The sequence below is a fragment of the Lygodium microphyllum genome, chromosome 17, assembly GCF_053477565.2.
Source record: "Lygodium microphyllum isolate KBCC chromosome 17, Lygodium_microphyllum_v1.1.10, whole genome shotgun sequence".
Taxonomy (NCBI): Eukaryota; Viridiplantae; Streptophyta; class Polypodiopsida; order Schizaeales; family Lygodiaceae; genus Lygodium; species Lygodium microphyllum.
Genome location: NC_141151.1, coordinates 61,468,166 through 61,483,807, shown reverse-complemented (window position 1 = coordinate 61,483,807; position 15,642 = coordinate 61,468,166). Strand labels below are relative to the sequence as shown.

At 37.7% G+C, this 15,642-nt stretch overlaps 1 protein-coding gene across 2 annotated transcripts in view; it reads left to right on the top strand.

Moving 5' to 3' along the window:
• Window positions 1-8,605: 8,605 nt before the first annotated feature.
• The window catches only part of LOC148021951 (serine/arginine-rich SC35-like splicing factor SCL30A), a 39,247-nt gene continuing 32,210 nt past the window's right edge, over window positions 8,606-15,642 (top strand). Inside the window, exons 1-2 of one of the 2 annotated variants that reach the window (XM_087697482.1) lie at window positions 8,655-8,781; window positions 12,285-12,409. The gene's annotated coding sequence lies outside the window, so the exon portion shown is untranslated. Of the gene's footprint in view, window positions 8,782-12,284; window positions 12,410-15,642 lie in introns of both variants that reach the window. The other variant, XM_087697481.1, reaches the window with a different exon arrangement.

The following is a 15,642-nucleotide window of genomic DNA, read 5'->3' as shown; positions in this document are numbered from 1 at the left end:
GATTGAGAGTTCCATTCTCACAGCCTCCAATGAAGGCACCTTGTAAAATGTAAAAAAGTGACTGTCACTTCACTTTTTTTTGTAATGCATGAATTTGTATTCAAAATATAAGTAGGTACAGCATCATATAGATGCGAGAGGCTCTAGGCAAGAGACTATCACTCCACTTGGTTGGTCACCAAGATGGATGATCTACTAGGACCGTGTGTTAAGTTGGTAGTCAAGGGTTTGGGCACCTAAAGTCTCTATGTAACCCTTCACATTCAATCAATACAAAATCCTTTAGCATCTAGAAGAACCATTTTTAGCCACCTTGTAACAATGTTGCCTGTCCACATGCCCCTTGTAGACATGTTGGGCAGGTAGTTATGTGAATAGGAGGTCAAAACTTGTTCCTTTACATTCTCAAAATGAATCATTTTTCCAATATAGATCCAAGAGACTTCTACTCTTGCATATGTCTAGCATGTGTGTAAGAGGCCTTGCACCTACCCATCATGCATACGTTCATTGACTTGCTACGACGTGTCTATCATTTTTATTAGGGGTGCCCCCATGATAAGGAGGCATAGCACCCCCAAATTTCTCACTTATTCAAACTCTTAACTAAGTTTTGTATGTTTCTACAAACAAAACTAGGTATTAGAAAGCACTTCTCCCCCTCCTAATCATTCTTGTGATGGAGTTTGATTTGAACATTAGGATTTCTAGATGTTGCAAGGCATTGATAACTAAAAACGTTTACCCTCCTTGCCATTGGTGTAGTTATCCTAATCCAAGCCCAAATTTTCAAAATTTGAATCAAATTCTCTTCAAAACTTTCAAGGTTTCTTTTTTTTTACTTAATCGTCAAGTTAAAGCAACTAATAAGGCACCATGTACCAAATGCACTCATGTAGATTAGCTAGAAGCACGCATGCTCCATTATAAAATCACTTTTTGCTCATGTATATAGGCTAAAATCATTGTTTTTTGGAACCTATGCTAGTTTTCTTCCTCTACAAAAATGAAATATAATCATCATATTTTCTAAAATTGCAAATATCTCAAAATGATTTCTCTTAAATATTATAATAATTAGTATCAAAGCCTTGAAAATTTTACTTAACTAAAATATTGGATTTCTTGTAAAAATCTTGTGACCCCTCGAGGCACGTCATTTTTTTTCTAGAATACACTATAAACACATCAGTATCCTAACTCCACACTTAATTATTTGCTTCACATTAAACTTTGGTTCGCTATTAGTATTCTAAAACATACTCTTTATTATTGCATTTCATCTCACCTAAAGTCTTTGTGGGTGCCAAAGCATAGTACTTGCTCCTCGAATTAATAAAGTGCATTAGAAGTAAATAGTAAGATTCCCACTGCAAAAGCTATGTTAGGAGATGAATGGCTATCATGGCATACATTAAACTGCCCACTACGGATGCATCTTTCTCTTGCTCTCTTGCTCCATCCACCATAGCTCATACCTTCAGTGTTTCGACTTGCTCATGCTCTCACTCCAACTTCTCCTTCAGTGATATGTATGAATACACTCAAGATCGCTAAGGTAATTTTTTCTCTGCTTAGGAGGTTTTTTTTTTCCAATCACGAAAGGTGGAGCTGACATGGAAGCATGAGCAGAAGCAAGAGGAGGTTCAAGCAAGAGAAATCAAGGTGGTATGTGGGAACTTTGATAGTCACGATATGTAACCCACCTTCCCTTATTCTATTGTCATAGGAAAAATAAAGAATATAGTGATAGTGACAAGTGGCCACTACTTGCAGCGTACATGTGTGTAGTCGGTAAGTACAAGTAAAATGTAGGTGGCTAGGTGCACAGGTGCCTTTAAACCCCAACAAACTCCCACTTAGAGGTGAATGTACCCAAGTGTGGAGAAAACAACAAAAAGTAAAACAAAGTATAAAGTATACATACAAGTACAATGGGATGAGTAATAGATATCATCTCATCCTACACCCAATATCTTCCTAAGGAAAGTATAACATTCCATTAGGAGGCTTTTTGTAAGTAGATTTGTAAGATTCTCATCAGTCAAGCTCTATTCGTTTGTCCTAAATCACCTCTTTGATGAAATGATAATAGACATTAATGTGCTTGGTCTCTATGTGTATATGAAAGATCATATTTATGTCACTTATAGAGTTCGAATGTAATGTAGAAGTCATAGCTATACTAAGGTCTAATACTAGATGGCCTAACCATAGGGCCTTCTTGCAAGCCTTAGTGGCTGCAATGTACTCAATCTTGGCAGTAGATAAGGACGTGCATTTCTACACCCCAAACATCCAATAAACATCACCTTGAACAAAGTTGAATACATTGCCAAAGGCGGACTTCTTAATATCTGCATGTCTTGCATAATCAAAGTCAGTATAGCTCGTGACTCTAGTATCTTGGCCACCATAACATATACACATATCTACAGTTCCCTTAAGGTATCTCATGATACCCTTCACGGTGTCCCAATGTTGTCGGCTAGGTGTCACCACATACAGAGCCACAAATCCTACTACAAATACTATGTCAAGTCTAGTGGTTATCATGGCATACATCAACCTACCCATTGCCAATGCATATAGGATATTGGCCATCTTAGCCTTCTTATTATCTAATTCGGGACATTTTGCATGACTAACCTTCATATGAGAAGGTCAAGGGCAGCCAATAGGCTTACCACCCTGCATATAGGAGGCTAAGGGCAATCAATAGGCTTACCATCCTGTATATGAAACCGCTTAATGACTTTATGAGTGCACTTTTTTTGTGACAAGTAGAGGAGTCCCTTAGAGTGATTGCACACGTAATGTACATACCACGTATGTGAGAAGCATGCCCCATGTCCTTCGTCTCAAAGCTCTTTTTGAGACGAGTTTACGAAGCATCCAGCTCATCATAAGCACCATGGGATTTGGTTCGTTTTAAGCAAGAAAAGGGATTGATTTTAATCAAATATTCTCTTCTCTAGTCAAGAAGAGCTTTGAGACGAATATGCTAGCTTGGGGCAACCATGGGTGCTATTCAACTTGTACACCCAATTGCATGGCAATGCATATTTTCCATTGGGAAAACGAACCAAATCCCATGTATGATTTTTTTTACATTGAATAATACTCAAAGTGCATGACCCTCTTCCAAGATTGACTATCACCTCTATACATATAAATGAGAGATTCACCAACATTTGGCATCAAGACATGATGCATAGAGGGCTAAAAACAATCATGAGGAAATGGGGCTTTAGTGGAGCATCTCAAGATTGGTTGTGGGGCTTGTATGGCATATCCTCTTTGTCCAAAGTCATAATCTTGCACAACATGTAGATCTTGGGCCACTACATCATCCACAATTGTAGTTAGTGATCTAACTAGGGCTAGCTATACTATAATAGGAGGCTTCTCTTGAAAGATCCCCCTACATACCTTAATCACCTCCTCCCATCTCATATGCATATTTTTCTCATGGAATATAACATCATGGTTGTGAATAACCTTCTGAGCATGTGGATCCCAAATATGATAGTTCATCTCACCTATATCACCATATTCAAAAAAGGATGCATTTGACCGACTACTTATTGTGCTTATCTTTGAGAATATGGTAGAAAAGCCTCGCATCCAAAGACTTGAAAGTGTGCATGTGAGGGAGGTTTATCTAACCATACCTCTTGTATAACTCTACCCCTAAGAGCAATCCATGGGGATCTATTGATGAGATGCATGACAATAGCAACTACCTTAGCCCAAAAGTATTGTGGTAAGCCTACTTGAATAAGCATACTACGAACTCTTTCTTGAATAGTCATATTCATGTGCTCTACAATACCATACTAGGGTGGGGTGTATGGGGGTAGGCAACTCACGCTTGATACTCCTCTCATCACAAAGTTGCTTAAATGTCTCAGAGACATATTCACCCCCATTGTCAAATTGTAGATATTTTAGCCTATGCCTAGACTAGTTCTCATCAACGATAGCAAGAAAGCAATGAAAATGGGCAAAATATCCAAATTTCACTTGATAGGATAGGCCCAAATCTTATGTGAATAATCATCTTTGAGTGTAATAAAGTACTTCACTCTACCCAATGATCGAGAGGATATGGGACCACAAACATAGGCCCAAATCTTATGAGAATAATAATCTTTGAATGTAACAAAGTACTTTGCTCCACCCAATGACTAAGAGAGCATGGGACCACAAACATATGAATGAATAAGAGCCAAAGGCTCATTCATGCACATTATTTAGAGTTTTTATGAGAGTCATGTTACCATAAAGATGATGATCAAATGAATCAAAATAGGAGTAATCAAGAGGCGCAAGGTACTGCAAATGAGTAACTACTTTCACTCCTTTCAAAGACATGTCCCCAAGGTGATAATGCCATAAAGAATCATGTTAGATCTGTCATGAAGCACAAAAGGAGCACCAATATCAAATTACAGTCTAACATCACCTATGCAAAATGATATTCAATGTAATATCATCTCTCGATCTAATAAAACCGATACAGTATGATGCTTATAAAACCAATGACAATGTGGGGTAAGCTTCATAAACATATTCAAGTAAGCATAAACATCAATGCCAAGCATCAACATAAGCATATGGAAGACTTGAACAGCATGTAGACATGTATATACATAAAGATATATAACATGTAAGCTTGTTATCCAAACTAGAGCTGTTTTGTTCTCTATAAAATAAATAATTGAAAACTGCAAAGAATCAACTCTATGAGTACTTAAATTTATAGTTCTCGTCGCATTTCTTCATTTCTAGCTGTAAAACATCTCAATCCAATGTTGCATTCAAAAGTTATGGCAAAAAAAGGAAAGTGCTATCAAGTTGACATAGCTGTCCACAACTTCTATAACATGCTATGTTTCCCCTCAAAATAGATAGAATGGCTACTTCTTAGCTTAGTAAGCACTCCACAATACAAAATTAAGCTCTAGAAAACTCCTTAATCAACTCGAAATAATTGTTGAAGGTACAAAAGCCAATGCAAATCTCAAATGGATTGAAATGGGGCTACCATTAAAGTTGTAAGTCAAGCTCTCTTCGCGAGTTGAATGTAATGTTAGTGAAACTCCTCGAATACCCCCTCTTATACCAATTGAAAGGGGGAGTGGAAGTGAAAGCAAGAAAGAAGTAAGAGCTATGGAAGTTCAACCAAGAGTGAGCAAGGTGTGTGGGAACTTCAAAAGTCACAATGTGTAGCTTGCCTTCTCTTATTCTATTATCATAGAAAGAATAGAGAATAAAGTAACAGTGAAGGGTGGTCGCAACCTGTAGTGTACAGGTTTGCGAACAATAAGTATAAGTAAATGTAGGAGGCTAGGCAATGTGGCCTTTAATCTCCAACAAGCCTTTGTATAAATATCTATTCACTTTATGGCATACTTATAAGTTTTGTAAATCTTCTCTACTAATACCTTTCAAAATACTTTTAGTCATGCTTTATCGAGCCAAGTTGTATCCTTGCATTCCTGCAACCCTAATCCAACAAATCGAAAGATCAAGCTAGAACTAAAAGAGAAGTAGAACCCATATGAAATTTCCTTATATCAATGTGTTGAGTTTAGTTTGAATCTTATAGAATGATGGATTCCCAATCAACAAACAACTTAAAAGCATATTGTAGTAGTATCATGCTTACTTGTCAAACGAGAGCAGTTAAGTGCCAAACTAACTAAGTGCATTCATTGCATATGTCAAATCAAAACATGCATTGGCAAAATAAAGAAAAATGCCAACAAGTTACTAACACCATTGTAGCATTAACCAACTCCAAACTATCATTTGCACTCAACTTGCCATTGGGATCATAGGAGTAGTCAATGGAGTATAATCAACCATGGCAAAGGTAGACAATAAATCTAAACAATCCTCTTCACAAGAGAGAAATATGCAATGATCACGATGAACATCCTAGAAAATACTACAATAGCTCCATCAATCATCTCAAAGGTAGCTCTCTATGGATGCATGATACCAAAACTTTGATTGCGTAAGAGCAAGTGAGATCAAATCATCAACATATAAAACAATGACACAAAAAAGTGAATGAGCCTTATAACAATGTGCGTTACCATCCAACCTAGATGTGAATGAAAAAATGAAAAAGGAATCAATCCAATGATACCATACACATTGAGCTTTTTCTAGAACATACAAGGATTTCTAAGAGTGATACGAAACCCTCATAACTTGAAAGGGTGTCCCACTAGCTAGTTGACATAGATATTCTATTGAATCTCATTATTTAGGAAGGGTGTTCTTAACATCCTTATGTTGTGTTGCCAACAATGATGAATTGAAAGAGCTAGCAATGCCTGAAAATAATATATTTTAGGGCCAAATGTCTCCTCGTAATAATCTTAGTTACAAGACATGGCCCTTGATTGGAATAGCTAGGCATTGTACCTCCCCGACGTAGCATTTCAACATAACTTTGCTTGGAAGCTCCCTTTCACTCTAATGAATTGTTTATGGATAAAATTTCAAGCAATACCCATCTATGATTCCAAGAAATGAGATTAAGCTTCACCTTTGTAACTTGTCTACACTCAAGCTTAGATAGAACCTCCTAAATAGTAGATGGAATAGGATAATCAACAAAACATGACATGCAAATAAAGGAGGAACTTGATGTAATTGGTGAGCTATAACTCTTAGTGAGATCACAACCCACTTGATGGTTGAAGGAACTTAGTGATCCCAAATTTTTTAAAAGTGGTCTCATACCTCCAAGCTTCTTCTTGGAATGGGAAGAAATGGTGTGTGTGGTGGTTACATCAAGGAAGCTGGGAGAGTAGGAAGTTTGTGTTTTTTAGGTTGGAAGGATCCTTGTTTAGCAACAAAGTAGCATTGTGACTTGTGAAGGAGAAATTGAACTTATCAAGTGAATATCCCACAAAAAAGTGCTATTGACACTCAGGGTCTAACTTTCCCCTCTTCCATGTTGGACATGACCAAATGCATCATGTCTAGTGATACCAATTTTGTGCAACTAAGAGAAAAATACCTAATTAAGCTTCTGTAGGGGTGAAGCAATGAAGGCCTTAACAATGTAAAAAAGTTGTGTTTAACCATTATTGGTAGTCCATGTTGCAAGCATGCAATACAACCAAGGTCATCTTTAATACTGTGTAGTTATCCTGCTCCACTACATTGTTTTGTGGAGGGTGTACGGAATAAATACCTCTCTCTCTACGACACTCATTAAATATCTGACTAGAGAACACATCATATTATCATTCCTAATACTCTCATTGTGGGAAACTCTATGTTATTGCCATGTAGTAGCGTAAACATCATGGGCTCCTACAAGGGAGATATCCAATACTCAAGGCAATATTGCAATGTGGAGAGGGGATTATGCACACACTCCAATACAACAAGAAGTTAGGTATGTAAGTGCTTACTTGTAAGAACTCATAACATTGTTGAAGTATGAAAAATGGGTGAGAAAATGTATGTAACTTTTTATGAATTTCATTAGGGTAGCGGAGCTAGTGAGTTGTCACAAAAAATTGTGCTTGTAAAAAATGCAATAGGTTTATTCTTTTCATCTTTTGCCATCACAAAGATGCTTGCAAGAACACACTACCGTTGAGAAAAGTTTATTGGTGTAATTGGTGCACTATACAAGGGACTTGCTTTGTTTAAAAAATGAGTGATGTTCAAGTACCAAGTTTACTCCTATGGATAGGATAGTAGATCTTAAGTCACACTTGTCTGTTTTGATAGTGAATTTGAAATAGGAACATTGGATCTTCAAGTTGTATGCTAAGAAATTGTCCCACAGTGCTTAAGCTTATGCCTTGCTGCATTTTCATAATGATGTAAATTTTTACTTTTTGTTTGGTAATACATACCACACATTAGAAAAGTACTAGAAGAATGTCAAAAGAAGAATGTTATTTTGACTAATCAAAATCTTTTTCAATATTCTTAAACTAATTGACTCTCTCAAAAAGTAACATAACTTGACACTTCATTGGGATTTGAGGTGTGCCTTCACGGGGGTGCTACTCTTGGTCCCTCTAGGGTAAAAGGGCAAGTTGTAGAACACCTTATGTTTGCTCGATCGATCTCTCATATTAGTGAACAATTTGTAGGTCCACTATTGCTAGACTATAGAGCCACATGAGCACGATTTGCAAAATAGATGAAGATGTGCAATTGAGGATTTCATTGTCAATGCAAAGGGTGAAAAATACTTTAGTAAAAAAAGAGCCTAATGAGATGGCACACATTAGAGTCTTTGAAAAATACACGAGATGGCCGATTGTTGAATAGCTTTGAACATTGGTATGCTATATCCCTAATTCCTCCATGCAACCACATCGCCACACGAGTGCTTTTGAAAATGTCCCGAGTTGTTTTATTATTAGCCCCCACTAGCATCTTGAAATTGTATTTTTGTGGGTGTTCTTCGATTGGCACCTTTACCCTACCTGATGTAGGCTAAATAAACCCTAGGGAGATGGAACACCAAGGGAGTAAACGTCTCATGGTTAACCCTAAGAAGACAAACGACTTTATAGACATTATTAATGTATATACGATTTGGAGAAGGGTTAAAAATGTTTCAAGAAGGCGAGTATCCGAAGTTCGTGTGAAAGTCTGCGAGAGAGAGAGCGAGAAGTTAGAAGAACTCTCACCAGCGAGGCCTATTTTCAAACAAGCGGGGGCTCTTTTCTTCTGCTTGCTCGCCTCTCCAACTGTTTCTGCAAGGGGCGAATTAGGGCTGGTGCACAGGCAAGTCCCTTCATCCTTCCATCCCAGTGTCCATACGAGTGTATGCGTTCTCCGTCTCTCCTTTGTTCACATTATCTTTTAATGCCTTTCTGAAAATTTCTTTGGAACACAAGTACCTTAACCTGTTTTCATTGTGGCATGCCGCCGCCATTGCTAATGTTTGTGGACCGTTAGGTTTCGTGAGAGACCGTGCTTCTCCAATAACTACAGTAGCTTGGCTTTGACTCACTGATGGCTTCCTCCTTCATGCCTCTTGAAGTTTTACCCCCAAACTTATAGTTGATGAACGGTCCTACCAGTGCTGGCATAAGAGACACACAGTATCCCCCAGTTTTACTGCAAGTTTGTAGTCGATAAATGGTCCCACTTTCTTAGTAAGGACACTTACTCGATGCATAATTTCATGCATCCAATCCGTTGTTTTCCTGACTATGCACCAGCATTTTCTCATATTATTACTGAAGGACTTTGTTGGCTAGGGTTACACAAATTTTTTCCCCTGCGTACTACTTTATAGTACTAATAGTAGAGAATTATGCCTAGTGTACACACACACAAGTTTGCAAACCAAAGTATCTTTCTTGAATCAATGGAGCATGACTAAGCAGGTGAAGTTGGAACGTTGAGTGTGACTTTTTTTTGCCTTTGTGTTTGAGTTTGACAAATGTGAATTACTAAGACTAGATAAATATCACTTCAATGTGAGTGTTGACTATCATGTTTCATGGACTCTCTATTCCAAGATGGAACAAGTGTCTTGTTCTTTGATTTGCCATGAACTTGGGCATCCTTTATGTTGTGTGATTGATGTGACCAGGTATCCTTTATGTTGTGTGATTGATGTGACCAACAATGGACTGTTGTTGTGGATTGTTGGTCTCCATCAAGAACAACGGGCAATGTAGTTGCAATTTTCACTATTTAGTTACTGATGTACTCCATTTTATGAACATATTTGGAGATGGGGTTCTTGTAATCAAGTTGTACTTGTGCTATTCCTCTCTAATAAGTTGATATCTAGCTTGCTATAGCTCTTTGTACATTTTTTAGTGTGGGTGCTTTTGTTCTTTTCAAATTCCAATCCTACACTATCTTGGATGATCCAAGTATGGTTACGTATTTGTCACATGGGTCTTTGTTGCTGTAGAGAGGGAGTTGAGTTTGGTTGAGAACACATATCCTTTCTTGGTTCCATTGATGTTTGAAGTATGAAATTTGAGAGTTGGTTGTTCGTGGTGTGAAATATTGTCAAAAGTGTAGGGGTCGAAATTAATATCTTCAACACTATTAGACAATTAGATCATCAATTTTAAAGATTGACTTGATGAGGTGCAAGATGTAGGTTATTGAGTAACCACAAAAAGGTTGGAAGATAGAGATGCTCGGACTTTTCTCTTCATCATCTTACACTAGAGACTTTGCTAACTTTTTAGGTCATACAAGATTAGTTTGAGAATAAGAGTATTGCTAAGGGATTCGATCTTAATAGTAAACTATATTAGACTTTCCCTTGATGAGAGGGAGTTTATCATATCTTTTGTTTTCACGGGTTAAGGGTTCTAGTGTAAAGGTCCTAGTGTCATGCTTTGATAAGGAATATATCCCATTCTATCAAATCTGGATGCAAAGGGCCAAGCCTTTGAGGTGAAAATTCTTACTTTGGTCATCCAAATGCGAGCCCTTTAGAGGTGGATAGATCGGTAAGATCAAGTGGAGAATTACAACCTTGGGACACGTTTCAGTTTCAATACTTTTAACTTTGTTGAATTATCCTTCAATGAGAGGAATTGCACCATCTCTTTAACAACATAGGGTTAAGAATATTGAGACCAAGTTCTCAAGTTTTGACTAAATTACCCTTACTATATAGTTGTTGGGTACAAGGAAATGAGCCATTTTAGTTTGAGAATGTATCTATACTAAGGGGAATAGATTCATTAGTGTAGAAGTAATATATATGAGAGTTATGTATGGTTATAAGGAGTACATATGGTCAACGTGAAATTGCAAATTGAACAATGAAGATGAATTCAAATGGCTTAGAATTACACAAGGCTAAGAGAGAGAAAGAGAGCAAGAGGAAAATGAAAGAGATTGCTTTTGGAGAGAGGTGTTTTGGATGTTGGACTCTAAACTTAGCACAAGTATGATTGATCATTCACAAATCGATATGGGTTAATTGAATCCTATATAATATTCTTTACTTGCATGTGCATAAAAGGCAAAATAATTGTGCAGAGTACTAAGCTAAAGTAGAATGTACATAAAATGTTGCTGAGCACTCTTTCAAGGGTTAATAGTCCCTTTATGTTGATGTACAAGTCTAATCCAAGAGCTCGTTATGCAATAGGATTGCAAAAGAAGGTTTAGGTAGTTAGAGATTTTTTAGAAGATATGAATGAAATGTTAATACTTGCAAAAAGCATTGTTAAGAGGGTACAAGATGCTAGAGTGTAATTGACCTATATAGGACACCTCTACTAGTTGAGCAAGGACTCAGGAGAGCAAGTGAATTTGAGGGTGCTCAAGCAATATGAAACCATGAAAGGGGACAATGTTCGAAGTTGTCTCCTAGGTATTGTGGTGAGTTCACAACACTTGGGAAGATAGGTGAATGTCTTACAAGCTTTAACTTCTTGCCATAAGTAAGATACATCCAAATTTTCATGTAAGTTTGCTAAGGAAAAATCTAGGTGAAGTTGGCAATCTTGTCTTAGGGGATTATACAATGGAGCTTTTGGGCAAGCAACACCTCCCATGGGTCTTAGAGGATTTCAAATGCTTGTAATAGATGAACGAGGAATAATTCTTGCCATTTTGGTAAAGTGGAAGGATTGCTCAAAAGAGTATTCAACGTAGGAGCATGTAAGTCTATTTAGAAAAGACTTTCCACTTTGTAGTCAAAACAAGTGCTAAAGGGAATTGTTGCATAAGTCAAAAGTGCTGATTAATCAATGCAACATTTACTAGGAAACACTTTAATGAGCTTTGATTGTGTGTGCATTACAGAATATACATGTACAGGGTCTAGATGTGAGTAGGTAATAGTGTATGTAAGAAAGATGTGGGACTAAGCGCTTAGGCAATTGAAAATTTATGGCTTTAGACACTTGGTGCATATTTACTAATGCTAAAGTAAAGTAAGTGGGTAATGTAGCATGGATGCACAACTTGCTTGGACTAAGGGCAATGCTAAAGTAAAGTAAGTGGGTAATGCAGCACATATGCACAACCTGCTTGGAATAAGGATGTGCTATGGCTAGGAGGTGAATTGTGTAGCTTACGCACTTCTCTCTCTTCTCTCTATTTAAGTGCAAAAAACCCTAATGTAGAGACTAGACATCAAGTTGTTGTACCTTGTCTATCGTCCACTGTCTTCCTCGATGTTTTCATAGTTAAATGTCACACTTTTCGTATTCTCTAATTGTTATTTTTCAAAAAAGTAGATCTTTAAATTTACCACATCACCTTTTTTTTGAAGCTCTCCTTTGATGTGACATCAGGAAAGAAGCCATTTCAGAATATCACTAGACAACCATGAAGAAAGGATGAATTTCCTTACTTTTCTACTCACAACTTTGAAAAAAGCAAATTGTTTTCTTGCATTAAGTATATGCATGTGATATAGGTTTGTATTTATACATCTTCTACATGATGAGAGTGAGAATCATTTTTCTTCACTTCTAAGTTAAGTGTAGTTGAGCTAATTCTTGATGGGTTTGAGTTGGGTAAACATTACATTTCCTTTTGTTTTGGTGAGAAGGGTTGCTCGTTTTCAACCCTCAACTCATGTTGACCTCTTTTATGTATTTGTAGTGATTATTTATTTTTAAATAATTGTTATGATTTAGTTTCAAATGTTTGTTCTTTTCATTTTCTTGAAATGTTAGTCACAAAAATCAATGGAATCTTAAGCGTATCCCATTATATGGGGTGCTTGCAAGTTGTTGCATGATAAAGTTATCTTAAATTGGTGTTATCTAATGTGTGAGCTCATTGTCCATGATCCATGCTCCACTTGTTCAAATGGTTGCATGGAATGGTGGGATGGGCATCTCCTTGGCATTATTTGTTAGGAATCAGCTTGTGGATACAGACCAAGGTCTCATCCTGTTAGGTATTTGTTGAGAAGGGTATAAGCTACATTATCTGTAGGCCTTGACAAGCCGCAAGGGCCATCAGAGTTCTATGGAGTGTTGTTACATTGTGCCTTCATTGGAAGATGTTATATGCACCAAATAGGTGGAGTTTTGAATAGGGGGTTTGAGATATGTGTCCTTGGCTGTTCAACAAAGCTCATTGTTAAGCCCTTTGGCAATGTTGGCAAAACCTACTCTTTTAGGGAAACTATGAAATAACCTCTTTTCGCTCTTGGTTACTTGCTTAACACAATACTTCTTTTTGTCAAGCTAAGCGACATACATTGTCTTTGATGATGAAGTGTGTAAAAAGGGCCATGCTCTTGTGTTGCATTTAATTTTGAAGTACTCCCATGTAGCAACAAGGAGCTAATTTAGTCATGGAAGAAAATGTCAAAAAGTGGATGTAGCAATGGAAGCATAAATAGATGTTGAATAAATTGTTGAACACAAGGACAAAAGAGAGAAACACAACAGAACACTGCAAAGAAGAGAACTCATAAGAATGCTTGAGAAATGTAATCTATATACCAAACATGAGAAGGACGCTATATAGTGAGTCATTGACTCGTAGGCATTGGCACTGGCTCCCTCTCTTCGAGAACCTATGGTGATAATATGATTGATCGAGGAGGGAGCTTGACATATAAAGGACAAAATAATGCTAAAAATAGTAGAACGGCTAGCAATAAATGCCCAGATACGCATCATAATAACTAAAGAAAAATGCCTAAAATACCTAGCCATGCTCAAGACTCACACATGAACTATCTAGATTTCTAATACTCTCTCTTAGATCATGGGTGATTTGATACAATACAATGATACAATGATAATGACTCATCATAGTCCATATAACAAAGAATCACTAGACTAGAACTGTGGATACCGAAGTAGTGGGTGATTAAGCCACCACCAAGTTGCCTTGGAGAGAACTTGATGTTGATGTTGATCGTACTAGCAGATCTTTGTGTATGTCAACAATGTCTCGCAGTAGCATACAAGACCATTTTGTCAAAAATGTGAATATATGTGACCATGGATTCTCTTCCTTTGGTTGAACCGCTTAAGTGTTCCCTTGTGAGCTTAGACTAAGAGCCCTGTCGACACTCTTTCAAGTAAGAGCTCATCATGAACTTGGATATTAATCCTAGCTCCCTGAACTTTGGTCAAACTGTCAAAATGACCATGGATTGCTCGTCGGTTAAACCGCCAAAGTGTCCCCTCATGTTAGCTCGGACTAGGAGCCAAGCTTGCACTCTCCCAAGTAAGAGCTCATCATGAACTTGGATATTAATCATAGCTCCAGGATTTGAACTTACTAGAATTGAGTCGATGCATTAGGGATGTCTGTCTCTGGGACTTGTGCACCTGTATATCTGTATAGATGAGGCTAACTTGTTCCATCGCACCACCCTCTCACACTCCCTCTTTGGCATGGTAGAGTGGCAGGGGATGACCACATCATGTGTACTAGAAAGACGAAGCAGGAGCGGCTACCAAGCCCTTCCCATGATTCGAAGAGGTCCCTATCCATTCCTTGGCCTTGGTGGGAGGATCGAGTTGGAGTTTGAGGGAGAGGATGACTCAATGAAGGTGTTTGGATCTTGTTGTTATTGGTTCTTCTTCTTTTTCCTCAAAGTTGCTAACTCGTTGCAATCCTTGCGCAAATATCCCTTCTTACCGTAGTGATAACATTGGGTTTGACTTCTTATTCTTGTCACCCCTCTCTAAAGTTGTAAAGGCCTCATTGGAACCACTAGATTGCGATGGAAGCCTCCCTTGTAACCGCAAAGATGTCTCGTGCTAAAGCAACATTGAGGACATTATAGAAAATTGACAGGTGACGATAACGTTTGAGGTTGCAAAGCATTGGCCACTCCATCAATCTCTTGAAGGAGGTTGTAGAGCATAGTCCCCACAAGATGAGCCTCTAGAAAGGTAGATTGCATGTTTTGAAGTTGATCTTATACGTGTGTGACACGAAGTAAGAAAGATCGAATAGTGTCCTTTTGCTCGAACTTTATCTATTGGAGTTGTTGTCACCAGGTGGTGATACTTTTTACAGTTTCTTTTCTTATTTACTTATATAAATACTTTATTTTTCTTTTCTTTTGTTGCTGTTGCTTTTTACCCTTGAGAGTTTTCTTGGAATAAGCCGAGATCTTTGCATGGCTAGAAGAGGCAGCCATTGGGAAAAATTGGACTAATGGTTTGTTTGAGCCTTAGGACCGGTTCCACATTGAATGGGCATTGAAGAATAGAATGCCAGTGGTTTGGAACTGTGTGTTTAGCCACGAGATGGTGCAGGGACAATGAGCCTGGCCAAGACTGAAGATGCACATGTGAGAATGCTCACGGAATAAAAGTCATCATAACTGAGCCACATTACACTTTTTGATGTGGTCACAATGATAAAAGTTTCTCAGAACAACTTGAGGAATGCAAGGGTCACCATCCCTAAAATTTGGGGAGTTACTATTTTTGGACCCTAGAATCTGTTTGCGTCATTATCTTCATTTTTGTATGAGGATTAATTCTCTGGTTTGTGCCAAGGTCAAATTTTGCACCGATCATGGAGAATTTTAGACCAAAAGGTTTAAACAGGAAAATTGTTACATGTATGCCATGTGGCACAAATCCCCAAAAGAGAGAGAGAGCATTGAAAAAATGTAATAGGCATAAGGGGCAGATGGGAGAATGAAGTTTTCAGGAGCTGAGG